This window comes from Bos indicus x Bos taurus, chromosome 19 (assembly GCF_003369695.1).
Source record: "Bos indicus x Bos taurus breed Angus x Brahman F1 hybrid chromosome 19, Bos_hybrid_MaternalHap_v2.0, whole genome shotgun sequence".
Classification (NCBI taxonomy): Eukaryota; Metazoa; Chordata; class Mammalia; order Artiodactyla; family Bovidae; genus Bos; species Bos indicus x Bos taurus.
The window spans coordinates 36,400,083-36,427,079 of NC_040094.1; the positions used below are offsets into that span (position 1 = coordinate 36,400,083).

General features: G+C 56.8%; 1 protein-coding gene across 3 annotated transcripts in view; it reads left to right on the forward strand.

Annotated features, from left to right (window-relative positions):
* Positions 1-2,529: 2,529 nt before the first annotated feature.
* KCNJ12 (potassium voltage-gated channel subfamily J member 12) overlaps positions 2,530-26,997 on the forward strand; it is a 37,767-nt gene continuing 13,299 nt past the window's right edge. Inside the window, exons 1-2 of one of the 3 annotated variants that reach the window (XM_027517633.1) lie at positions 2,531-3,123; positions 22,844-22,929. The gene's annotated coding sequence lies outside the window, so the exon portion shown is untranslated. Of the gene's footprint in view, positions 3,124-22,843; positions 22,930-26,997 lie in introns of all 3 variants that reach the window. The other 2 variants (XM_027517634.1, XM_027517632.1) reach the window with 2 other exon arrangements.

Genomic DNA, 26,997 nt, shown 5'->3' on the forward strand with positions numbered 1-26,997 from the left:
AGCCTGCTGGCCACTCAGCCCAGTAAACCCCAGCCTGCGGGGTCCCCTCCTCACCCACCCCTGCTCCTCATGGCTCTGTGGCCTCAGGAGCAGCCCCTTGTCTCTGGGCCTCACACTTCTCAAATAAAGGAGCGGCTCAATTGGGCCAAGGGGCTTTTTGCCCTTCTGGCCTGTCTGTGGCTCTGAGAGTGCCCGGCTCAGCAAATGTTTCTTGAACAGCTACTGTGTGCCCCACTCAAGGCTGGGAGGGCCTAGGCCCCACCCTGGAGTAGAAGAGAATATTTCAGAGTAAGGTGTGCTGGGAAGGGCTGGCTGTAGCCAAAGCTCCCGCTCATCTCACTGGCTTCTCACACAGCTGTGGGAGGGGGTTTGTTTTACAGAGAAGGAAGTGGGACCTGCCTCACAGGGCGAGTCAAAGTTCCCCTACCTGGCCCTGCTTGGCCCCCTCCACATCAGAAGGAGGTGTGATGCCCCCACTGCTGTGGGCAGTGCCCTGGAAGGGCCATGAGCTCTCTGCCCACAGGTAGACAGTGCCTGCATCTGGACATGGGAGTGCCTCCCCAGGGAAGCTGGTGACCTTTGTTGCCCAGCCAAGGGCCCATAGGCTGCTGGTGGGTGTGATTAGGGTTAGGAATTGAGTTCCCACCTGGCAGGCAGGTCAGGAGGGAGTTGCAGAGCCTGAGGAGTCAGGCTTATACCTCTGCTGGATGACCTTGGGAAGATGGCAGCTTCTCTGGGAAATGGGTCTGATAAAGGTTCTGGGGGAGGCTGGGGCCCCGGGGTCCGGCTGACTAGCTCTGAGACTGGCCCTCTGGGTGGGGGCTCTGTACTTGGGGCTGAGGGTACCCTCGTCCCAAGACCTGCTTGAGTTCGACACAGAGTTGATCCAAGGTATTCCTGTCTATTCCCCAGCTGAGACCATTTGCTGGAACTGTCTCCCAGCTGAGAGGTGTCTTGGCTCCTCTGGGGACCCTGGGTGTCTTGGGGCCCCTTCCTCCTAGGGTGGTACTCTGTCCTGTCTTCTGGGAACCTGGGCACAGGAGGGTGGGGAACTGAGCCTCTTCCCTCCTCGGTCACCGTGAGGGAGAGGGAGGAAAAGTTTCCTGAGAGCCTTTGGTCCCCAGGGAGCTGGTCTCAGCACAGGAGAAAACCAGGACACCAAGTACCAGTGGGCAGGGGGGAGGGGCTGTGGCTGGGATCTCCTGGGATGCCCCTTCTCTCTGCTGCAAGCTGTCAAGGCAAGGGCGCTCAATCTGGGGGCAGATATACTTTTGAACTCGTGAAACAGGGCCAGTGTCGTGGTAACAGTGGAGTGTGGTTGTGAGCCAGCACTCGGTCAGCGTTTTGCCGTGAGCCTGCCGAGGGTGTTGGGTGAGCTTGGTCCTCAGTCCTCACTGTAGCTGCACGACCTGGGCGAGGAGAGTGAGGCACAGGGAGGTGAGGGGATCTGTCGCCACCGCTGGGCAGAAGACCTGGTGTGGCTCCAACTCTGGACAGCCTGGGGTGAGTTTTCTGGGTGGCCTTGGCCAGGCCAAACCACCAGCTGCCTGGGGCTGGGAGCCTGGGGCTGGTGGGGCCTATAGACCGCTCTGTCTGAGCAGCCAGCAATCTGGGCGGTGGCCAGAAAGCCATCCTCCTTGGTTAGAATCCTGCAGCCAGTCTCCCTGCTGTGCAGACACATAATTATATTTCACATTAAAGGGGAAGCTGAAGGCTGAGGGGGCCAGAGAGCTCTTTGAGGCTGATGCTCTGGGCACAGACCTACCTCCTTGGCCCAAATCTGTGGCCCCTGAGCTGAGCAAGGGTTCAGACTGGTGATAAAATGGGGTCTCCCTTTTAGGCCAAGGTCCAGCAGGGCAGGTCTGTGTGCGGGGATGAAAGGCCTGGGCCCTGCCAATGGCTGAGAGATCTGAGGCCCAGACAATAGGCCCCAGGAGGCTTGAAGGGCAGGCCTGTGGGAACAGGCTGGGAAGAGGCAGAGGCAGGGGTGGCAAGAGAAGAGGGTCACATGGGGGTCAGGTCCTCGGAGAAAGAGGGCAGGGGGAGGAGCACAGAAAGAAAGCAGGAGACGGAAGAGTCAAGCAGAGCGCACGATGAGGAGACAAATTCTATTAAAGAGGGAGAAATATGTGTGTCCGAGTGTGCACGCCTGTGTGCAACGGGAAAGGAGTCCATGGGAATGTGCAAGTTGAGATCTGTGCACAGGTGCCCTCCCGCAGCCACCAGCCTGCACGTGGAAGTATGAGTGTTTATCGTACCTGTACACCTGCAACCGTCATGTATGTCACAGCATGCATTCTGCATGTGTGGATCCAGACGCCTGAGCTCGTGTGCTTGGCTGTGTGTGCCTTCGCCATGCACCTGTGTGGGTCCCTGGGAGGACATGCCTCCGCCTGTGTGTGTGTGTGTGTGTGTGTGCGCGCGCGTGTGCACGCTCGCGCGCGCGCTCCAGTGCGCAAGTGGCTGGTGGTGTGTCTGTGTGTGGAGGGGGGCCGGGGCCAGGGACGCCCGGTCAGGCCTGGGTCTGGTGGGCGGGGGCGGCGGCGGAGCGGCGCAGAGCGGGAGTGCTCTTGGCTGAGAGTTAGAGTTGTTGCCGAGCTGGGTTCTGGTGACAGCCGGGCGCGGAGCTGGGAGCGCGCCGAGCCTCAGTCTCCTGCCGCCTCCTCGCCCTCCATTCCACTCTCCCCGCCTTCTCCGGGCCTTGCCTCTGCCACCGCCTCCCGGGGAACCGTAGCTGAGGGCGAGCGGCCGGAGCGGGCGTGGAGGCGCGGGGCGCCTGGGCGTAGGGGAGCGCGGCCGGGCCCAGCCTGGGATCAGATAGCAGCAGGCGGGGGAGGGGTTGGATCGGCCGCACGAGCCGCCGGACTGAGGGACGGAAGCCAACCGCGCCGACCCGAGCGTGCGCCCCGCGACCGGGGGCGCCGTCCAGGCGCGCGCCCCCGACCCGCGGCTGGACCGGGGCGATCGGCGGCCCAGACCGACGCGCCCCTCAGCATGGAGCACCCCCGGGGCTGCCCTGAGGCGGCGGCAGCGATGCAGGCAGCGCGGCGGCTGCCGGGGCCAGGAACAGCCGCCCGGAGCTCGGAGGACGCGGAGCGCGCAGTGTCCAGGGCACTGACCGAGGTAAGCGCCCGGGGGCTCGGCTCCAGCTCCCCGCCGGTCCCCTCCCGGGCCGACCGAGCAAGAGAGGGTGCCGCAGCAGGGCAGGTGGGACGGCGGGCTTGGTTCGTCCTCTCGTTTTCTGTTTTTTTTCTTTTTCTCCCCTTTCTCCCCCTCCCTGGTGAGCTATCGGAGGAAATGCTGACTGCAAGCTTTTCTCCCCTGCCATGTCTCCAGCCACCGCCACCAAGGAACTTCGCTTCTTGCTAACCTTCGTCCTGGGGGCGCTCCGGGAAACTTTGAGGCGCCCACGGTCCCCTTCTGGACGACTTGCACGAAAAGATTCGGGAGGGAGCGTGGGAAGGCACTTTCGTGGGCAGCGTCAGTCTTACCCATGACCTTCTCCGGAGACCCCCCGACTGGGGTCGGGATGCGCAGGGGAGCGCGGACTACTGGCGGCCGGGAAAATGCCCCAGGCCCAAGGGCTGCGGGTCCTTGGAGTCGGCTCTCTTTCTCATCTTCTGTGCTCTAATGGAGCAAAAACATTCTGGAAACGGTGTTCTCCGCTGGCGAGTGAGCTAGCCAGCGAGTCCAGGCGCACCTTTTTTTTTTTTTTTTTCCTTTGCTTTTAGAAATCGGCTTTGATCGCGGAGCGGGGGGGGGGGGGCCTTGGCTGAGAAGCCCGGCGGGTTCAGGGCCGGGGTCCTCTCACCGTGCTGCGGTCTGCTCTGGACGTCCTGGGGCGCGGGGAGGGGCCCCGGAGAGAGCAGCTGGGTGCAGAGCTCCTGTGGGGCTTCAGATGGGATTCGAGGCCTGTTCTGACGAGTGTGCACATGTCTTGTGTATATTTAAACACCTGTGTTCAGAACGAGAGAGCACAGGAAAGTGTCTCTTTGGAGGTGGTCTTTAGTTCTGCCTCCCCATGGCCTGGATCTGCTAGGACCTGGCCACCCTGCTTCCCGTTTCCTGGGCTGCTCATCCTCCCAGAGCACTGCACTGCCGGGACCACTGCCCGCTTCTCTGCTCCCCCATGCCCAGGACGGGCCCTGGAATAAAGTGCTGGGGACCTCCTGTCTCCCATATCCATGTCCCGTCCCACAGCCCGGGGTTTTCAGGCTTCGTTTCCTGGGAGCACAGAGGCGCCCACACGCCGCTGAAATCAGCAGCCGCCTCCTGGAAGGTGTGAACCCAGAAGGTGGTAGCCTCTGGCCTACCCCTCACCTGCTCCCTAGGTGCAAAGGACAGCCAGACCCTGGCTGCTGCCTGACTTGGACCCCAACCTCCCCTTGTGCTAGTTTGCTCCTATGCAGTGCCTCATCACAGGTCTCCGTCCCGACCGCCACCATGTGGCCAGGGAGGGCCAGGGAGGGGACAGCCCATGGAGCGGTGGGGCTTTCTGGCCTTCCTGTGGCATGCTTCCTCCTCCGTTGTGAGAAGAGCACCCCCACCTCGTGCTGGATTCCCATCTCAAAGAAACTCCCCAGCAAAATCTGCCCCTCGGCTTTCGGACAGCCCCTCCCTTCCAGGTAGGGGGCCGGGTTTTGGCAGCTCCAGAAAGGGGGCTTCCATCATGTGGGGCCAAGACCCCAAGGGAGAGCAGGGTGCAAAGGGGAGGGGCTTGTTTGAGCATCCTTGGGGACAAGAAGGGGGCACCAGTATGCTGGACAGCAGCGGAGGTCCCTCTTCCCTATTGATGTACCGCTAAGCACATGCACTGGGCATTCTACAAATGCTGGGTGTTTACAAACACCTGTGTGTATATATGTTTGTGTGCTCAGTCATGTCCAACTCTTTGCGACCCCATGGGCTGTAGCCTGCCAGGCTCCTCTGTCCATGGGATTCTCCAGGCAAGAATACTGGCATGGGTTGCCATTTCCTTCTCCAAGGATCTTCCCAACCCAGGGATCAAACCTGGGTCTTCTGTCCTGGCAGGCAGATTCTTTACCACTGTGATCGGGACATACCTGGCACATCTGAATTCCCAGTCCCGGACCTTACCTTGTGCCCCCTGTCCAGGTGAGGGTAGAGCAGAGCCCCCTCCCTAGTCCTGAATGGGATGGACCATCCCTTGGTGAAAGGGGCAGAGCCTGACTTTGCTGGTCTCTCCCTGGACCTCGTCCCATGCCCGACTGCCATGTCAGACCCTCATCGGGCTTCAGGTTGCTCAGGAGGGGACCCCCTGAGATATGTACCTGGTGGAAGGATGTTCAGTGAACTGTGCTGTACTGGGAGGAAAAAGTGCCCAGGGAGGGGTAAGATCTTGCCCAGAGCCACACAGCTTGTCAGGAGTTTGAGCATAAAACTCCACCTTGCTCTCCCTAGGCCAGAGGGCTGCCCTGTTGGGTTTCCTGTCTCAGGGCCATGCTTTCCCTCCTCTCAAGTCTGCCCAAACAGGACAAGGAAACACTGGTGGCCCTGAGGCAGTGAAGTAGTAGGACAGCAGTGATAACAGTAACAGCAGTCACAGCGACCGCAGCGCCCTGTACTTGTGAAGCACTGGGACTGGCTTGGCTGTGAGCAGATTCCTCTGGCCTGGTGAGGCCTCAGGTGCCCTGGGCCATGGCTGGCAACACCAAGAATGGCACCCAGAGCCTTGGCACAGTGTCTGGGGTGGAAGCAAATGCACTGTCACTCCCAGAAACCTCTGTGGCCATTGTCTGGCTCCAGGCTGGAGGCTGCTGAGCCCCCTCAGGGCCCACCTGAATCCCACTCAGCCTGCTGCTCCCAGCTCAGTCTGGCTGTCCTTTGACTGGGTTCACCTGGTGCCTGTTGCTGAGCCCCTGCTGGGGCTTTTGCTGTGAGTGACACTGGGCACACCTGCCCCTCCCCTGGGGCTGCAGCTGGAGCCTTGCCACTGCTGACCTGGAGGAGGGGCTGGGGGAGGCAACTCATGGACAGCAAGGGGTTGGAGGCTGGGCTGGCCACTCGGAAGGTGTGGTGGGTGTGGGCTTGGACAACAGGATGGCTGCTCCAGAGGAATTTGGCCGTGTGGTAGGGAGACAGCCAGGGGAAGGCCAGAGATGAAGAGAGCCAGCCTGAAACTGGGCTGCGGGCAGGGCAGGAGGCTCAGAGGCTTCAGAGAAGCCGTGGGGGTGGGGATGGGGTTGGGGGTGGGGGTGAGGCCAAGCTCAGGCAGGCGGGTTTTCCAGAGGATCTGGGGCCGAGAGCAGAATTGGAGCCCTCACTGGGCACTGGCTGAGGGCCCAGCACTCTGCCAGCCGATTTAATTTCCTAATGGTCAGCCAGTGCAGAGGGTGGCAGTAGCTTTTGAGTCCCAGGGAGGCTCCCAGAGAGACTGGAACATGGCTCCGACCCAGAGCCCACCTTCCTGCATCCCCCAGATACCCTGCCCAGATGTGTCTCTGCGCCAGGCTGACTGTGGCGGCTCCTACACCCAGGGCTGGACCCCTACAGGGCCTGGTGCCTGCCCGCCATCCCAGCTCCCAGGTTGCTGTGTCCTCAGGGCCTGGTTAAGGCCTCGCATGCAGTAGGAGCTCTGTAAATGTTCAGCGGGTCTGTGTCTGGGCTGCTTTCTCTGCCGCAGAGCCTCAGCAGAAGTGTGCTCCTGGGGTGGAGACTCTGGTGCTCCCTGCTGAGCTGTGGCCCCAGTGCAGTGTCTGGCATACAGAAGGTGCTTAATAAATGGGTGTTGAGTAAATGCAGACCCGGCCCTTGCCCCCAAGGATCTCCTTGTTTCGGGAGAGACTTTGGGGCAGGCAACCGGGGCAAGTGCAGCCGGTGGTCTGACTGCGGCGTCACTTCTCCTCTTGGGCCCCAGTCTGTCATCTGTGAAGTGGGATCAAAGCATCAGGCAGGGAGGCTTCTGAGATGCCCGGGACGGGACAGTGAAATGTGAGCCTCTGTGAGTGCCTCTGGGGGTTCCTAAAACAAATGGGGTGTGGAGTGGAGGGGCTCCGTGGCAGAGGGTGTGGGCTGGTGCTGGGGCTTTTGCTGTGAGTGACACTGGGCACAACTGCCCCTCCCCTGATACCCTCCTCCCCTTGGACAGGTGGGGAAACTGAGGCCCAGCGAGGGCAGCCGAGTCACCTCCCGACTCCCCTGCCTCCACTCACCCCACCTGTGTCCCGCTGCTCCGTCTTCCTGCCCAGCTGCTGAAGTGGCAGCTGCAAAGGCTGCATGAGGCTGTGGGGGCCCTGGGCCCCCAGTTAGCCTTCAGTCGGGTAGCACCACACGTGGCTCTCTTTGCGTGGCCCCTAGGGTCTGGGCTCTGGACCCTCCTCATCCTGGTCCACCGGGCCCTGCAGACTGGTCCTCCTTGTGCCTTCGCTTCCTCTTCCCCTCAGGTCATCCTGCTCCCTCCCCTCTGCACCTCCAGCACGCAGGCCAGCTCCTGCCCCAACACTCCCCTGCAGATGTCCACTTGACTCCGCCCTCATCACCTTCAGGTCTTGCCTCTCGGGCTCCCCTGGGCAAAGCGGTCCCTCGTGTTTGTCTTGTTTCCTGTCGGTCTCCCTTGGAGTGTTAGTACCCTGAGTGCTCATCTCCTGAACTCACCTCTGGAACAGCCTGGTCCCACCCGCTCACTGTGGCCATGGTCCCCAACTGTGGGGGCAGCCTGGGGGAGAGGACGGTGGGACATGCTCACTGTGGGAGTGGGCAGCCTGTGGCCTGAGAGGGACAGCCCCAGCTGGAGGTGGCAGGTCTCTCTAGGAGCAGAGTTGGGGGCAGCAGTTGAGACCCTCTGCCTCTAAAGCCTCCTCACAGCATCTTGGAGGCATCCCTTGGAGAGCTGGGCTGGGTGGGTGAGTGGGGTGAATGTGGAGATACCGAGGTACTGAGCTCTGTGTGTGTGTTTGAACAGCCGATGGCCAAGGTCAAGGAGGGGCTGTGCCCCCGCTCCCCGCCCACCTCCTCTCCTTCCAGCTGCAACCCAAGCCCCCTGAGTTGGCTGCTCCAGCCTGCAATTCCCCAGCACTTAAAGTAAAAATAAATCTCTGCCAGCAGCTGGCATTCTGGGTGGTAGCAGTCACACCACCCCCTGCCCCGACCCTGTGCCTCTGGGCTCTTGGTTCCAGGCCAAGCTGGGCCAGGGGTGCCAAGGGGAGCTGGCTTCATCTGGCCTCTTTCCAGGAGCAGAGGTGCCTCTCTGGGTCACTGTCACTGGGAGGGCAGAGTAGGATGGATGCTGGTGACTCCTGTGGGAGCTGGGATCTGGGGTCAGGTGGGGCTCAGAGGTGGGGCTTCCCAGGGGCCTGGGCCATGACCTTGTGGAGGCAGGGTGTGGGCAGGGCCCTGGAGCCCCTCTCACATGACACCCTCGGGATGGGCCCTTGGATCTCGCTATCCTTGCTGGGCTCTCTTTCTGTTCTCAAAGAGCTCTGGAGGTCTCCGATGGGTGAGTTTTAGTGACACAGGCCTCGAGGAGCTCAGAATTCAGCATTATTCATTCTTCTGACAATTAAGTCTCCAGCAAGCATCATTGCTATGCCCTGTGCCTGGGGCTGGGGCCTGGGAACTGATGTCTCGGTTGGGGAGATAATGAAACAAGTGAACAGACACTTAAGGAAGCATAGACTTTGTCATATTCTTCTGCTAATTATCACAGCTTTTTATGACAAGAGTGTTACATGCTCATGGTAAAGCATCAGAAAATTTTAAGGATAGAAATGAATTTCTTTTTCTCAAACTTTGTCTTCCCCTCACCCCTACCATGAAGCTACATGCACTCGAGGTGACTGTCATTAGAGAACTTTCTGGGTTGTCCGAGTGCTTCACCAGTACATGTCGGCAGCGCCCTGTGTCTCTCTCCCCATCCCCCTTTCCATGTTTCTCATCTTCCACCCTGCTGTCCATGCTGGTGCCCCGGGCCCCATCCCCTGGGGCTTCATCCTATCTCCTTCGATGGTGTTGGCTTGAGGGCTAAGTCAGAGCCTTGGGACCATGGAATCTTAGCTGTGGAATCTAGGAATGCACAGTCACCCGAGTTCCCAGGCAGTGGGCTCTGAGTTGTGGTTGTGGCCTCTTTGGGACAGAGAACCTGGAGTTGCAGAGTTGGTGTATCTTGGCCCTGGGAGGTGTGTTGCATCTTTGCTGGGGTACCTCCTTCCTCAGCTCCCTCGGGCAGCAGTTGGAGAATCCAGATCTGGCTCCACCCTCAGAAATCCTGGTTCCAGGGACCCGGGGTGGAGCCCTGGCTTAGCACCCGCGGGGAGGTCACCCTGCTGCAGGCAGACCTGGGCTGTCCATGCCTTCTGGGTCTTAGGGACTGTGCGGCCCAGCATGGACAAATGCGAGGCTGAGGCCGGTGTGGTGCCTGACCCTGAAGGGGAAGCGCTGGCCAGGTTGCTCTTCTGAGGCCCTGGGGCGGTGGGGGTGGGGAAACAGGCCTCTGCTGGGGACGGTCACCCTCAGTCGGCCACCGAGCTTCCTGCTGGGTGCCACCAGCATTCCTGTCACCTGGTTTGGAGGAATCGGAAGGACGGTCCCCGCCTGGCCCCACTGAGAGCTCCCGTGGAAAGTCTGAGAGGCTGAGTTGAGAGGACCGCCCGGGTGCTCACGCCACGCCTCAGCAGTCCTGCTTGTGAAGTGGATGTGAGCATCACGCCTCCGTCTGGGAATCTGTTTTCTTATCCCCCTTCCGCTCCAGCTCTGCGGTCAGGGCAGCCAGGGCAGCCAGGGCAGCCTCCTTGCTCCCTGCCCCCAGCCCCTCTGCCATGCAGGCCGGAGGCTAACTGTGCCCATCACCTTGGCCCGCTGTGCCTCAAGCTGTCAGCAGCACCTGCCTGGCCAGGGTGGCCAAGTCTCCCCCAACCCCCACCCTGGCTCCAGGAGCCTTCAGGACCATTGGAGGGGATGCCTTCAAAAGTCCTTGGGGGCAGCCACAGAATGGCCTGTCCCCTCCCTGGGGGTTTCATAGCAGAGGAGACCCCAGCCACCCTTTTCCTTTCCTCTGCTGGCCCTGCCAGCTATAGCCTCGGGGCACTTGTGGGCTTTGTCCCAATCCTGCGGCAGATGCCCTGACCCTGAGGCTACAGAGCGAGGTGGCCAAGCTCTGGGTCCTGTCCTGACCCAGCTGCCCTCCTGGTGGGCCTCAGATCAGACACCGGTGGAGGGGGCGGCGGGGGAGCAGCACCCCTGGGAGCTGTGACCTGAGCCTGTGGTCTCAGTCTGCTCATCTGGGAACAGGGAACATGAGGGCAAGTGGTTGAACAAATCTGCACAGCTGACATGTCTGCACTGCCCTGCGTGGGGCTGCCGTCCTGAGGACGTCAGTCAGCTAGGTCCCAAGGGGAAAATGGAAGTGGGAGGGTGGGCAGCAGGTGGAGTCTGTACTACTTTCTTCTGTAACAAGTCAAAACAGACTGGGGGCTTAAAACAGAGCAGGCTATTGTCTCTCGGTTCCAGGGCCAGAGTCTGAATTCAAGACGTTGGCAGAGTCGCTTCCTCCTTGAGCCCTCCTGGGGTTCCTTGGCTGGTAGACGTGTCCCTGCCATGTGTCTTCATATGGCCTTCTGCTCCCTGAGTCTTCTCTCCTCTCTAGAGGACACTTGTCATTGGGTTTAGGGCCATTTTTCCCTGATGACTCAGTGGTAAAGAACGCGTCTATCAATGCAGGAGACTTAAGAGACATGGGTTTGATCCCTGGGTTGGGAAGATCCCCTGGAGGAGGGCCTGGCTACCCACTCCAGTATTCTTGCCTGGAGAATCCTGTGGACAGAGGAGCTTGGCATGCTACAGTCCATGGGGTCACACAAAGTCAGACATCACTGAAGTGACTTAGCATGTATGATCCAGGATGATCTCATCTCCAGATCCCTTGCTTAATTATATCTGAAAAGACTCTTTACCTAAATGAACTCACATTCACAGGTACTGGGTGAACACGTAGTTTGGAAGAGCCATCACTCAACCTGGGTATGCTGTCCTGCATCCTGATTTTTTTCTCCTTTAAGAAAAATATGTAGTTGTTTAGCAATATATCTTGGAGAGAGAAGCATATTCAGTATGCTTGGTTTGTGCTACTTACCAGCTGTGTGTCCTTGGGCAGATTTCTTGACTGTTCTGTGCCCCTATTTGCTCATCTGCAAGGGGAGGTATTGATGGTCCTCCCCCTCATCAGACTGCGGGAACTCTAAGTGGAAATGCACGGGAGAGGTGTAGTAGATGGCACCTTTGATCAGTACGTCCATGAGCAGAATGGTTTTACAGTCACCTGCATTGCGTGCATTGGGCTGGATTTCTGGTTTGTGAGCAGCCTCACCACCCCACATAACACTGCTGTGATCACCTGGGTCGTGAGGTCCCTGTGCCAGGACCATGCAAGCAAGAAGTCTGCATGTAGCCCTGCTGGGTCAGAGGGCCTGTGCCTTAGCAACTTTTATAGCCACTAGCGATGTGCCCTCCAGGGTGGTCGCTGCCCTGCCCCTCGGAGAAAGGACGAGACTCTGTCCTTGTCAGCGCCTCCATGGGCACCTTTCTTGTTTTAGAGCCAGTGGAGCTTTTCTTCCTGTTGAAATACCTTTCTATGGTTCCCTTCCTGGCTGCTGCTAGCTCCTGCTGAGTGGTTATTTCCTTAAACTTTGTCCTTCCCCAGGTTGAGGTCTTTCCTGGTGCCCCTGCCACATGTGGCACCCTTTCTCATCCTGGTGGGTCCTCATGGTTAGACCCAAGGATGACGAGCAGCTGCCCTATTTCCAGATGCCAACACTGAGGCTCAGCTCACATAGCAGCCCAGCCTCTCTCGTTTCTAATAGTCCATCTGTCCCTGGAGCCTGCAGGGCCTCCTCAGGCGTCTTGGTTTCCCTGCAAGCCTGCTGTCCCTGGAGGGAGAAAGTTGGGTTTCAATCTTCCTGTGTCCCCGTCCTGGCTGCATCCCTAGGCTGCCAGGCAGAGTCCCTTTGGAGATGGTTGATGTGCTGTTGAGCCGCTGGGATCTGCTGGCCTGAGGTTGCTGCCCCGGGAGCTTGGGTGTCCTCAGCCCCCTCCCTTGGCTCCTGGTGACCATCAGGATATTTTGGATGCTTCAGCAAAATGCCTGCCTTGGCGGTGACTTCAGCAACCCATGGTGTCACTGGGTGCCTTTATTTCTCAGGAAGTGCTCTGATGTTTCAGTGAGACTCTGCGCCCAAAGATAATAATGAAGATGACTGTTTATTCTGTGTTCTGGTTCCAGGCACTGTGCACAGTGCTCTCCCGAACTTTGTCTCATTTAATTCTCAAATGTACTGGCTGGGAGAGGGGCAGGGATTGAGAGATGAGGCACCAAGGGAGGCAGGCGGCCAGCTGGAGAAGCGCCGAGGCTGGAGGCCCCAGGACCTTCCAAAGACATGAGGTCCTGTGAGAAGGCCACGGGTCCTGCTGGGCTCTCCCTTGAGGGAAGGCTGAGACCTGGGCTGAGGATCCAGGTGCAGTGTTGGGCATGAGCCAGGTTGGCCTGGATTTAAGTAGGGCTGCCCCTTGCCCTGTTTGTGGCTCCAGGCAAGCAGCTTCACCCTTCTGAGCCTCACTATTCTGAGAAACAGGGCCAAGTCTGCCCTTTCAAATGTGGTTCTGCATGCCAGGTTTTAGGAGTATTTCAGAAGCCTAGATGGTGAAGGATTCTCAGTGGCCTGTCCATTTTACCAGTGGGAAAATCGAAGCTCAAGAGGGGGAGGGGCTGAATGACCTTCCCTCCTCCATCCCCTGAGACCTCAGCCACAGGACTTGGGCTGGTCCAATCTCCCTCATCTTTACTCCCACAAAACTAGGATAGGAAGACAGGTCATTGTTTGAGCAATTGCTCTGTGCTGAGAGGCTCATGCAAGGGAAAGATTTAGGCCAGGGCCCTGCTAAAGCTCTCAGGATAGGGATCAGGCCTCCTTTATCCTTTCCTTAGGCAAAGATGAGGCTCCCATCTCTCCATCAGCCCCTTGTCCCGGGAGCCCCGGCCCCTCCCAGGGCTGAATTCTGTGCTTCAGCATAGGTGGGCGTGTTGGACTTTCTGCAGACCTTCCCGTGAGTGCTGCTGAGAGGCTGGGATGCGAGGGCACGGCAGAGCTGCTTGGGGCGGAGCAGTGCTGTGCTGCCCATCGACCCATCCCCCATCCACTTCACTTTGGATCAAAGTTAAATGAATTCACGTGGCCTGAGTAGACGTCCTCGGCAGGGACTGGGGCTGGCGGAGCAAAGAAGGTACCTCAGGGGAGGGGTGTCTGGCCCTGGCCCCACATAAGGCTGTGGTGGCGCCCGTGCCTCCCAGGGTGAGTGTGCAGCCAGTGGAACTTAGAGAGCCCTTCAGAACCATCCCTGGTGCCCTGGTCCCCTGCCGCCTGCTTCCTGAGCCCACCCTGTCCCTCCTGGACATGCAGGAGATGAGATTTAAAAGGCATGACCCTCTGCTGCTCTGGTGCTGCCTGGACCCCTCTCTTGCTCTGGTCCCAGACCCACCTCCTCCCTCTCCGTCCAGAAGCTGCTATCTTGGTTCTGGGGCCCTGCCTCCCCTCTAGGCTCCTGGACTCTCAGCCGACAGTGTGGCCGCCTCCTTACTGAGAAAATCGAAGCGGAGCCTTCCACTTGCTCCCACTGCAGCTCCCACCTCCCGCCACCTGCACCCCTTCACCCTGCCTGCATCCCTTCCCTGTGACTGGATTGTTGTGCTCCATGTCCACTCGGCCCCTCCACTCTCACCCACCCAAGGCCAGCGCTGTGGTGTCTCCCTCTCCCTGCTAGAGCCTTTTCTACATGCTGCACCCATTCCGTTCAGAGGTGACCACTGAGGGCCTGCCATGGGCCGACGCTTCCTCCAAGCACCAGGACATACCAAGGGAGAAAACAAAGCCCGGCCAACATCCATTTGTAATACAAATTCTCAGTGAACTAGGAATCAAGGGAAACTTTCTCAACTTGTTAAAGGCACCTACAGAAATCTAGAGCTGGCATCCTACTGAACGATGAGAAACTTCCCACTAGAATCAGGAACAAGGCAAAGAAGTTGTCTCTCATGATTGCTTTTCAACATCTTACTGGAAATCCTGGCTAAGGAGGAAAGAAAACGAAATAAAAGATAATACAGATTGGGGAGGAAGACATAAAACTATCTCTACCCACAAATGACATGATCATCTGTGTAGAAAATCTGAAGAAATTGACACAAAAGCTCCAGGAAGTATTTCCGTGCTCCGTGCTAAGTTGCTTCAGTCGTGTCTGACTTTTTGCCCCCGATCCCATGGACTGTAGCCCACCAGGCTTCTCTGTCCATGGGATTCTCCAGGCAAGATTACTGAAGTGGGTTGTCATTTCCTTCTCCAGGGGATCTTCCCAACCCAGTGATCGAACCCTGTCTCCTCCATCTCCTGCACTGACAGGCAGGTTCTTTACCACCAAGCCACCAGGGAAGCCCATGGAACTATTTGGTGCAAATGTAATTGCAGTTTCAGATGTGAATTTTAAATCATTATAACTAGGTTCAAACACATCTTGATTACTCAAAATAGGAACCATTACAATCAATACATTTTTGCCAATGAGAAATAAGGAAATCAGTATGTTTATTCCTGTAGCGTAAAAACCCATGTTTTGGGATTCGATGAACTCTTGGAAAGCATTTTCTGCCTCCTGCTGGTTGTAGAAGTGTTTTCCCTGCAGAAAGCTGTCGAGAAGCTTTAAGAAGTGGTAGTTGGTTGGCGAGAGGTCAGGTGAATATGGCAGATGAGGCAAAACTTCGTAACCCAAGTTGTTTAACTTTTGAAGCGCTGGTTGTGTGACATTCAGTCTCGTGTTGTCATGGAGAAGAATTGGGCCCATTCAGTTGACCAGTACGGCTGCAGGCATTGCAGTTTTGGGTGCATCTCATCGATTTGCTGAGCATACTTCTCAGATTTAATGGTTTCACCAGGATTCAGAACGCTGTAGTGGATCAGATGGGCAGCAGACCACCGAACACTGACCGTGACCTTCTTTTAGTGCAAATTTGGCTTTGGGAAGTGCTTTGGAGCTTCTTATTGGTCCATCCACTGAGCTGGTCATCACCAGTTGTCATATAAAATCCACTTTTTGTCACATGTCACAATAATCTGATATAGAAATGGTTTGTTGTTGTTGCATGGAATAAGAGAAGATGGCACTTCAAAACAATTTTTTTGGTTTTGATTAGCTCATGAGACACCCACTTATTGAGCTTTTCATCTTTCCAATTTGCTTCAGATGCTGAACGACTGTTAATGGTTGACGTTGAGTTTTCCGGCAACTTCTCATGCAGTTGTGAGAGAATCAGCTTTGATGATTGCTCTCAGTTGGTTGTTGTCAACTTGATGGCAGGCCACTATGCTCATCTTCAAGGCTCTCACCTCCTTTGCAAAACTTCTTGAACCATCCCCGCATTGTACCTTTGCTGGGCCAAATGCACTGTTGATGTTGCAAGTTGTCTCCACTGCTTTACCACCCATTTTGAACTCGAATAAGAAAATTGCTTGAATTTGCTTTTTGTCTAACATCATTTCCATAGTCTAAACTACATATAAAATAAACAGCAAGTAATAAGTCATTAGCAAAAAAATAAAGAAAATATGTGCATTAAAATGATGTATAACATCACCACATTTATTTAAGAATGTATTCCAATATCAGATGGCGAAGGTTAACAATGCAAAACTGCAATTACTTTTGCACCAACCTAATAATAAGCAGTTAAATCAATGGCACCCCACTCCAGTACTCTTGCCTGGAAAATCCCATGGACGGAGGAGCCTGGTAGGCTGAAGTCCATGGGGTCACTAAGAGTCAGACACAACTGAGCGACTTCCCTTTCACTTTTCACTTTCATGCATTGGAGGAGGAAATGGCAACCCACTCCAGTGTTCTTGCCTGGAGAATCCCAGGGACGGGGGAGCCTGGTGGGCTGCCGTCTATGGGGTCACACAGAGTCTAACACAACTGAAGCGACTTAGCAGAGGCAGCATTAAAAAGTGAAATCTGAAATTAAAGTCACAATACCATTTGTATTAGTACCCCCACAACAAAACCGCTGCGCTCAGTCGCTCAGCCGTGTCTGCCAGGCTCCTCTATTGATGGGGATTCTCCAGGCAAGAATACTGGAGTGGGTTGCCATGCCTTCCTCTAGGGAATCTTCCTGACCCAGGATCGAACCTGGGTCTCCAGCATTGCAGGAAGATTTTTCACCTTTTGAACCACCAGGGAAGCCCATGAATACTGGAGTGGGTAGCCTATCCCTTCTCTGGGGGATCTTCCTGACCCAGGAATAAAACCCAAGTCTCCTGCATTGCAGGTGGATTCTTTACCACCTGAGCTACCGGGGAAGCCCTCAAGGAAACTACCTAGATATAAATCCAACAAAACTCTGATGAATGAAATCAAAGAAAAGCTAAATAAATGGAGAGACATTCCATGTACATGGATAGGAAGACTCAATATTGTTAGATGTCAGTTATTCCCAGCTTGATCTATAGGTTCAATGTATCCCAATCAAAATCCCAGAAAGTTATTTAGTAGATATCGGCAAACTAATTCTAAAGTTTATATGGAGAAGTGAAGGACCCAGAACAGCCAACTATTGAAGGAGAAGAGCAAAGTTGTAGGCCTGATGCTAACTGCCTTAAAGACTTACTATAAAGCTACAGTAATCAAGACAGTGTGGGATTGGCAATGGAACAGACAGATAGATCAATGGAGCAAAAGAGAGAGCCCAGAAATAGACACGCACAAACACAGCCAACAGATCATTGACAGTGGGGCGAAGGCAGTACAGTGGAGCAAGGGTAGTCTTTCAACAAACAGTGCTGGAACCACTGGATGTCCACACGCAAAGGATACAATCTGGACACAGACCACATGACCCTTCACCAGACTGGGTCATAAATGTAAATGTAAGGCACAAAGCTACGGAACTCCTAGAAGACAGTGTAGGAGAAAACTAAGATGACCTTGGGTATAGTTAACGGCTTTTCAGATGCAATATCAAAGGCATGATCCATGAAAGGAATAATTGACAAGCTAGATGGACTTCATTAAAATTAAATGCTCTGGGAAAGATGATGTCAATAGAATGAGAGGGCAAGCTTCAGACAGGGAGAAAATACTTGCAAAAGACACATCTAATCAAGGGCTGTTATCCAAAATAAACCAAAAACTCTTAACACTCAGCAATAGAGAACAAATGACAGACAATAGGGAAAAAAATGGACCAGAGACCTGGACAGATGCCTCAGCAAAAGAAGATACACAGATGGCAAGTAAACATATGAAAAGACGCTCTATATCATTTTTCTGCAGGGAAGGGTAAGTCAAAACAGCAGTGAGACACCGCTCCATACCTTTAGAAGGAGCAACAGGAACTCTCCTCACGGCTGATGGGGCACAAGTGGTACAGTCACTCTGGAAGACAGTTTGGCTCTTATAAAACTAAACATACTTTACTGTATGCCCAACAGTGATACGCCTTGGGATTTACCCAAGGAAGCTGGAAACTTGTATCCACACAAACCCCTGCATGCAGATGTTTCAGGCAGCTTTATTGGTTATTGCCAAAACCTGGAAGCAACCAAGATGTCCTTCAGTAGGTGATGGATAAATGAACTGTGGTCTACCCTGACAGTGCAGTATCCTTTAGTGCTAAAAAGAAACGAGCTTTGAAGCCATGAAAATATATGGAAGAACCCAAATGCATACTTAGCCATCTGCATGAAAGCCAGTCCTGAAGGGCTGGATGCTGTGCCATGTGATTCCAGCTACCAAATGTTCTGGAAAAGGCAGACCTATGGAAACAACAGGCAGATTGGTGGTTGCCAGGGGTGGAGAAGGGGAGATGGGTAGGCAGAGCACGGGGTTTTTAGGGCAGTGAACCGTTCTGTGTGATACTGTCGTGGCAGATACAAATCTTTGTCCATCTGTCCACACCCACAGGCTGTACAGCACCGCAAGCGGGTCCTGATGTAACCTGTGGACTCCGGGTGACGGGCCCAGGCAGGGCCATGGGTCATAGTGAAGGTCCTGCTCTATTGAGGAATACTGATGACGGGGAGGATGTGCATGTGCAGGGTCAGTGTAAATGGAGCTCTCTATTCCCTCCCCTCAATTTTGTTGTAAACCTAAAACTGCTCTAAGAAACACTCTTGAGCAAAAAGAGAATCCCAGCCCTCACATGTTCATGGGCGACTGAGTTAGTGACCAGAGAACCTGTGAGAGGGCAGGGTCGTCTGAGCAGAGATCCATGTGGACTTGGGGAGGAACCAAGTAGGGGCCTGAGGGGAGAGGCTGGGGTGGACGCTGCTCGCCGGGTCAGGTGTGTCAGGCTGCAATTGGGTTCACGTCTTTTTGGCGTGTGCCTTCATAGGAGTGGATTGCAGTGAACTGAGGAGCCCCTGAGCCCCGTGTTGCTGGGAGTCCAATAGCGTCACGTCGCCCACTCCAGACCCAAGTGGAGCCATGGGAACCCTGGGTCCCACAGGCCTGGCACACAGTAGGCACTCAGCGTGTGCTCACTTAAGGGCCACAGTTGTGGACATGTGTATGCCCTGCAGTGCCCAGTCCCCCAGGCGTGGGCTCCCCAGGGAAGGGTGTGTCTGCCTGCTGCAGGGAGGGCAGAAAGGCAGGCAGGGGACAGGAGCCCCTCCTGTGGCACCCCTCAAAGGCTGCAGCTGCTCCAGTGGGAGGCGGGGGCCCAGCTGGCCCCCCACCCCCTAATCAGCCTGTCAGCACTGAGGAGCTGGCAGGAGCTCCCATCAGCACTATGCTGGTGGCTGGATCTGGAGGGAGTCCAAGCCACCTGGCTCCCCTTGGCCTGGGGTGCGGGTGCTGTGGGAGTGCAGGGTCTCACGGACCCCCACCCTCCTTTCTGTGTCCCCATTCCTACAATACAGCATCCTCAGGGGGTAGAACCCAAGCAAATGGGTTCAGAGGGTAGGCTTGGGACCAGTCTTGTAGACAGGGTTAGGCTGTGAATGGATGGCCAGTGAGCAGGAGGGGTGCTTGGCTGTGTGTTCTGTGGCTGCGCAGAGCCGTGACTGTGGAGGGCACGTGTCTGAACGTGTAAGCAGGAGTGAGGAGCTCGTGCACTGTGACAGTGACACGGATTAGCCAGTGGTGCAGGTTGGGGAGAGCCATGCCACTGCGAGTACGCAGCACCTGAGGCTTTGGGCCCCACTGCCCTGCGTGTTCTGCTCAGACCCTCAATAACATTTAGGTCCCAGTGCCTTCTGCTGTCCCCTGTCCTGCACTCTGTCCCAGCACCTCCCCAGCTCATGGGTTTTCTGACCCCGTCACCTCTCCACCTCTCTCCCCAGCTGCAGGGAGGACAGGCTCCGGGGTCTCAGGAAAGCATGCTCCTGGAAGCTTCTGCTGCCTGGGGCTTTCGTAGGTGTTGATGCGTGGCTTCCCTGAGGTGACCTCGGCAGGTGCCAGTGCTCTTCTTACCCCATTTACAGAGGAAGGCATGAGGCTCAGAGGGGTTTGGGGACTTTATGGGGCCTGAGGTGCCCCCTCTGAGCCTCTGTCTAGAAGTCTGGCTGTGGCTGATAGAGTAGCCTTCAGAAGCCCGGCTTCAGGGCCCCAAATGGTCTGTCCCCACATCCCTGGCTACTTTCAGGGCCGGCCTGCTCACCTCGCCCCCATGCTGCCCTTGCTCATGGGCACAGAGTCTCTGCAACTCCCTGCCTTTGTGCCAGGCCTGGCGCCTCTTCTTCTTTGCTTATGGGGCCATCACTGTCTGCTGGCTGTTAACCTGGTGTCAGGACCTTTAATGCCCCTCTGGGGGCCTGAGACCCCTGAACCAGTGACCTATCAATAGGAGGTGGAGGCCTGAGTGGCAGGAGGCTGGTAGACCCTGGACAGTTAGGACCCCCTGCCCTTCCTTCCACAGCTGATGGCTGAGTGCCCACTGCCAGGTGCTGGGCTTGTCCCTACAATCCACTATACAGAGCAGGCCTCAGAGACCCGATGCAGCCTCCAGGTACCTCCTGCTCCACCTTCCAGCCTCCACGTCTCCACTGAGGGCCTACACTGGGGCTAGAATGTGGCTTCCCTAAGCTCGGGGCTGGGAGTGCCACCAGGGCTCAAGGGGGCTGTTGCCATTGCTGGTCACAGCCCACATGGTCTTCAGTGTTCAGAGGCCACCTTCCTGTGCCTCAGTTTCTTCTGATGTCAAAGCAAGACTCTTGGGAGGCTTAAGGGAGAGCATCGAGATAAAGTCCTGGTGGGCCTGCACACTCATTTCTGGTTCTGCACACAGACATCAGCCCTCGCTCCTGCCCAGCATTGTGCTGGGCGACTCCAGCACAATCAGGTCCAGAAGCTCAGGACACCTAGTGTGGCCAGGGTTTGTGTGACACAAAGAAACCCAGGGGCCATGGAGGGCAGGGGGTGACCCCAGACCCAGGCCAAGGGATGAGGCAGAAGCTGGCCAGTGGCTGGCACCCTGCCAGCGGAAGCTGCTGGGGTTCAGCATTGCAAGAGGCAAACCCTCGGAAAACGCGTGCTCATCTTCTTTCCAGAAACTCTTTCTAGGCCGTGCTGGGGCCACAGAAAAGGGCTGCATGGACATGCTCGAGGATTCCTGGGGCCTGGCAGGCCTGCAAACAGACCATGAAGGCACAGCATGGCCAGTGCTGGAGTGAGTGGGTCCCTCCTGCTGTCCCCCTGGTGCCTGGCACAGAAATGCTGCTGCTGCTCATGATGGTGATGGTGGTCACTCTTCTCTAGGCTCTTTATGAACTTGTCGGTCCTCAAAGCAGTCACATCTGAATGCCCGCACAGTACAGATGGGGAACGAGGCCCTGAGAGGCCAGTGACCTGCCCAGGGCCTGGCCTCGTCTGACCTGCATCCCTAGGATTGCATGTAGTCGGCACTCAGGCAGGGCTGTGGACTGGCTGGGGGAGAGTAGGAAGGGGCTGTGCCCTGTGTCCGGGGCACTGCGGGCCCTCACTGGGCCCCCGAGGGGAGGCCCAGGTGGAGGTGTCCCTCAGGGGTGTCTGCTGCCCCGGCTTTGGGGTCGAGTGGAATGAGGAGCTGTTTGGCTCTCAGGCGCTTGCTGAAGCCGGAGCGGAGTCCGTCACACACCTGGACAGGCCTTCAGGAAGGCAGGGAGACCATGGCTCAGAGAGGCTGCCAGGTGCCTAGACATGCAACCAAGTAGTCAGAGATGGAATTTGAGCCCAGAACTGGCACACTGCAAAGCCCATGCAGCTCTGTGGGTCGCAGGTGGGCTGCTTCCCGCTTTGCACACGTCAACATGAAAGCCTACTCTGTGGCCACAGGCTGAGCGGTGACTGTGAAGGCCCAGTGCTTGGCCCCACGTCTCGAGGGCACAGCCCCTCTAGAGGGCCTGTCTGCACCTGTCTTACAGATGAGGACACTGAGGCTCTGAGAGGGGCCTGGACTGCCTTTCGGTAGCCAGAGTTCTAGCTGGCTCAGTTCCCAGGGTCTCAGGAGAAGCCAGAGATTACGGGATGCCTAGGGGATGGGCAAGGGATTCCCGGAATCCCCCATCCAGTGCCGCTGTGGCCTAGTGAGGGGCCCCTTGTCTGTGAGGGTGATGGTCAGAGGTTAGCAGTAGGATGCCAAGCCTCTTCACACTGTCCCTGTGCTGACAGCTGGGCCCTTGGAGGCACCAGAGCCCGGCAAGCTGGCCTCCACAGCTGTTTGGAAGGTGGGCTGGGTGTTGAGGCAGGGCCACCTCGCAAGGTGAAGGGCCCCCACATGGCTTCTGCTTCAGGTAGCAGTGGGGACTGGCTATGCTGAGCCATTCTCTCCCCCTGGAGGTTGCTCCCTGCATGCACCGGAGGGTCACCAGGGCATTGCCTGGGGCACATTACCAGGCAGGGTCATATGTCTGGCTTTCCTTCCTGGCTGCATGACCATGGGCAAGTCCCTTCACCTCTCTGAGCCTTAGTTTCCTCTTCTGTAAAACAGGAATCGTAATGAGTCTCCCGCCTCTGGGACTCAACTGGGGAGGTCTGTGCTGTGCAGCGAAGGCCCAGGTTTGGGGGCGGCCTGGCAGGGGGTTCGTCCCCAGCTCTCGGTCTTAGAGCTCTCGGCCTTGGAGAAGCCACTTTAGCTCTCAGCTTCCTTATCTGCCCGCTGGGGACAGCAGCAGACCCTACCTCAAAGGGCTTTCTCAGGACGCAGTGAGCAGGCAGGGCAAAGCCCCTGTAGCTGTGAGCGGAGGTCTGGCCCAGGCTCCTGAGCAGAGTGTGCACACCTCGACTCTGCCTGACGCTGCCGGGTGGCTGCCTGCGGGGAGCGGCGCCCGGCTGGTTCCGTCTGATGAGATATAAATAGCGGGCAATGTTTGCGAGCAAGGATCCGCCTCCCTCCCCAGCCGGCAGGGCAGCGAGGCTGACGAGCTGGTCGTGGGGACGGGAAAGGGACGGGAGCTCGTGAATAAATCATCACACGACCCGGGTTAGTGCCCCGGCCTCAAGGCGGCGGTGCAGTTAGCGCCTCAACAGGCGGGAGAGGGTGACGCGTGCGGCTTGGCCCAGCGGCCCTGATGTGCCTGGCGTCTGGAGCGCCCTCTTCTGGGGCCTGGTGAACCTGCAGGGCGGCCCCACCCAGTCCCCGTCCCTGCCTGCTGCCTTCCCAGGTGGACTCCCCGGTCTCCGAAGGGACCCCACACCACGGACTGTCTGCCCACTGGGTCGAGCACTCGTGTCCTGGCTCTGGCAGCCCTCACTGGCTCAAGGACAGACAGGCCAGGCTGCGACTGGAGCCTGGGCCAAGCCTGGCCCTCTCAGCCCTCCTGCTCCTCTTTGTGTTCAGTGGTTTGATTTTTTTTTTCTCTTCTTTTGAACCAAGGCGCCCCAGCTTAGCCAGCTCCTGCCCCATTACCAGGGTGACCAGGACAGCCATATCCTTCACCCCACAGCTGCACCCAGGGTCAGGTGAGGGACTTCAGTGCATGCACATGCATGTAGCCTGAACATGTGTGCATGGCTATGTCACACCGCCTACACACGTGTGTACACACAGCTCACACATACAGATACACGCGTGCAAGAACAGACACTTGGAGACTCACCCCATGGTGTCCAGCCCTGATGTGATGGAGGCACAGATGTGCCCTCGTGAGGACACAGCCCAGGCCCCTTTGCTGATGTTCCCAGAGGAGCAGGGGTGTGTAGACACGCACTGGTCAGTGTGTGAGCTTTGTTCCTCATGCCCTGGTCTCTGCATGAGCGCCACCTCTGGCCACGCAGCTGTGTGATGAACCACAGCACCCTGTCTCCCGGCCACTGCAGCCTCCAGCTCCCAGAGCACCTGCTTCCAGCTGCTGTCCTTCTCTGGTCACCTCCCAAGTAAACTGCCTGCTCCCAAACCCTCCACTCTAGATCTGTTTCTGGGGAAACAGACTTGGGCCACGTGCGTGCACACTCTGACGCTCCTGGAGTCACACACACCACACCCCAGGCCGTCTGTCCACGCAGGATGTATGCACATGTGTGTGCATACCTTGGTGTGCTGGACTGGGGTCTGGGCACTGTGCGTAGACTACCAGGCAGGCAGTAGGACTGGGTCCCTTTCACAGATCTGGAAATGAGACAGAGATTAGTCATAGAAACACGTAGCTCAGATGTAGAGGAGGGCAGGCCGGAGCCAGCGAGGCCGGGACCGCGTGCAGGAGGACTCCCCAGCCCCGGCCGCTGGCAGCACTGACGGTGCAGATGAAGGCGGGAGCAGCCTCCGCATCCCTTGGCTTCTGGTCATGGGCCCCAGCCCCTGGGTACACACGGCCTCTCCAGGATGTCCGGCCTGAGGATGGCACTGACTAGCCTGTAGCCTTGGGGCACTGTATTCTATCTCTGACCCTGTTGCTTCCTCTTGGGGCAGAGTCTCAGGATTGTTGAAAGGTGCACACAGTTGGTGCTAAATAAAAGTTCCAGGTAGGAGAAAGCTTTTCCTGGGGCTCTCAGGGGCCACCTTTCCTGCTCTTGGGGAAACCGCCCCCACAATCTACCTCATCTTCCTGGGCACAGGCTCAGAGAGGGCCAGTGGCTCAAGGCCACGCAGCACAGCAGGGCCTAATACGGTCCAGACCCCATGCCCCTGCCCCCTAGTCTTGGGCTCTCTGCAGCCCCTGGCCTCCCACAGTACTGGTTTGCCATGAAGGAGAGGCAGCCGGGGAAAGCTTCCTGTAGGAGGCAGTCCTTAGCCCTTTGGAGAAAACTGTGGTTTTTCCTGGAGACATCTGGGCCAGACATGTGGTCAGTGCCTGAGTCTTGGTTTCCGTCGCCCTGAATCTGGACTCCAGTGATTCCTGCCCAGCTCTGGGTGGACCAGCTGTGTGACCCTGGGCATGGTGCTCACCCTCTCTGAGCCCCAGTCTGTTGTGACTATCCGAAGGAACCATAGTGTGAATGGAAGTAACATGTGTCACAGTGTCCACGTAGGTGCACAGTTCCAGTTGTTAGGGTTGGAAAAGCCTCTGTGGTGGAGGCCAGTGTGAGGCTGTGTGGGTCAGAGGGTCAGACGCCCTCTAGCTTGCTGCCTTGCCACCCTGAGCCTCAGTCTCCTCGAGCAAGGCAGGATGTGGGAGCATTTCCTCCAAAAGCCATTTCTGGGGCGTGGATTGTTCTTACTGCTGGCAGATGAGAAAGAGGAGGCTCGGGTGCCCCGGCACACGCAGCTCTAGCCCCGCTGCCTCCCTCCAGCTCGTTGAGCACATGGAGCAACATCCCAGCCTCAAGGTCTTTGTCCTTTCGCATATTTCCAAGAACGCTGCTGTCTCAAGTCACGTGTCGCCCCCTCAGAGAGGTCTTCCTGTGCCTACTTTGCTTCAGGTATGACTCGGTTCTTTCTTCCCCAGCATGGTTTTTGTCTGCCTTGCCCCCACGCAGTCTTGGCCCTGAGCACCGTGTCTGCATACAGTGGAGGCCCAGGCGCTGTCTGCCGAAGGAGTGAATGCCCCGTCCGTCGAGCAGGCGGAGCCCAAGGCCTCGCTTGTGCTCCTGGAGCCCAGCTCTCCAGAAGATCCTGAGTGGAATGATGGGTCTTCCGGAAGCCCACCCTATTTTCCCGGCCTCCTGATCTCCGAGCACAGCTTCCGGCCCATCCCAGGGTGAACCCTGGACCTCAGAGGTCTGTCAGGCCTTCCTAGTGAATCTTCTGTTCCCAAAATAAAGCCATATTTACAAGATGAGGACGGGGAGAAGAGGAAAGCTGAGAAAACAAGTGTCCCTCTGCTCCTGTAGCAAGCGTCCAGGTCCACGGGGCACTGAGGCCAGGAGTCAAGCTGTGTCCTGCCTGACCTTTGCCTGGAAGGCCTCACACTGCGCCCAGCCTGCCGTGAAGCAAGGTGGTCCTCAGTCAGGAGGACTCCTTAGGGAGGAGGTGGCTGGATGCAGAGGGACAGAGGCCAGGTCATGGGTGCGGGGCTTGGATCTGCTGCTCAGGGCCTGGTGTTGGTGGACACAATGTTTCTCTCTGCAACTTACTTCCTCCTTGCTCAAAGACACGTGGGCCATCTCACCTGGACTGTTCCTGGGTGCAGTGCCGGGCACTCAGCAGAAGCTAGACATTCAATTCCAGGGCTCTAAGAAACGTGCTGCCGGGACCTGGCAGGGAGCAGCAGGGGACCCAGGGAAATCTTGAAAGGCTTCCTAGAGGAGGCATCCTTGGAATTTGAAAGATGAAACGCAGAGCAGGGTTTTCCGAGGTGAGGGCCCAGCCCAGGCTGCGGCTCTGGGTGTGGACACTCCTGAGACGCCCCCCACTGAGGATGGGGGGTTCACACTCCCACTGTGTCCTTTTCTCTTGTTGATTTATAAGAACCCTTTATATACTAAGTATATCAGCCCTTTCTATAGCAAACGTATCATTTACTGTCCATTTTGCTTATAATGCATTTTAATAAGCAACATCACGAATATTTTTATGGTGGCCAATTTTCCAGCCTTTTGTTTCGTGGCCTTTCACATCCCAGGGCGTTCCTTGCCCCTTTGTCTCAGGTCTCTGCTCTGCTGTGCACACTTAGAAACTGTTTGAGACTTAAGTTGAAGATTGATAAATTACAGCTGTAAGGAAAACGGACACCACGGTGCCTTTGCTCACCGCATGGTCCCTCCCGCCCTATCTGCTCTCCCCTTCCTGCTTGGAGTGAAGTCCAGTCCAGGCCCTCCATGAAGGGACCTGTGACCCTCCCAGGGTGAGTCAGAGGCTCAGAGATGAGGTGGTGGGGAGGTGTGGGGGAACCAGGGTATTTCCAGCTCCATGTACTAAACTGATGAAACCCATCATGACCACATGAAATAGATAACGTTATTCATCCCATCTCACTGGTGAGAAAACTGGGCTCAGAGAGTTATGACTTGCTCAAGGCCATCCAGGAAGGGACAGAGACAAGATTGGAATGCAAGCCATACTGCCTCTGGTTTTATACTTTCAAACTCTTCTCTGGCGCCCATTGCTCTTGGGGCCAAGTCCAAACTCATTAAAATAACGTGCAGGGCCTCTCGGCACCTCTGCTTCTACACATCGGTGTGAAGTGCACAGGCACTCAGCGCCTCGTCTCCCTGCTTTTAGGGTCTCTTTCTCCACCCTGCTCAGCCCCAAATCTTTAGGATCCTGAATGCAGGTGCTGGAAGGGCCAGCCCCCTCACATGTAGTAGGAACAGAGTTCAGAGTTGGGCGAGCTTTGCCCAAGGCCTAGTGTGTGAGGAGCAGAGCCAATGTGCACCCTGCTCTCTGGGACCCCGAGTGCTCCTGGCAGTGTGTGGTCAGTCTGAGCTGGGCCCTCTCCAGGGAGTCCCCTGCCCCTGACTGGGTCATATTCCTCCCATGGCCTCCAAAGGCTCTGACCATGTCTCTGATCCTGCCTGTTGTGGCTGCTACCTAGCTCGCTGTCTTCCTGCTTGATGAAGTGCCCCTTGTAGACAAACCCTGCCGGTCCACCACAGAGCCCCTGGTGCCCAGCTGAGTCCAGCAGTGAGCGAGCGCTCAGGAAAGTTTGCCTC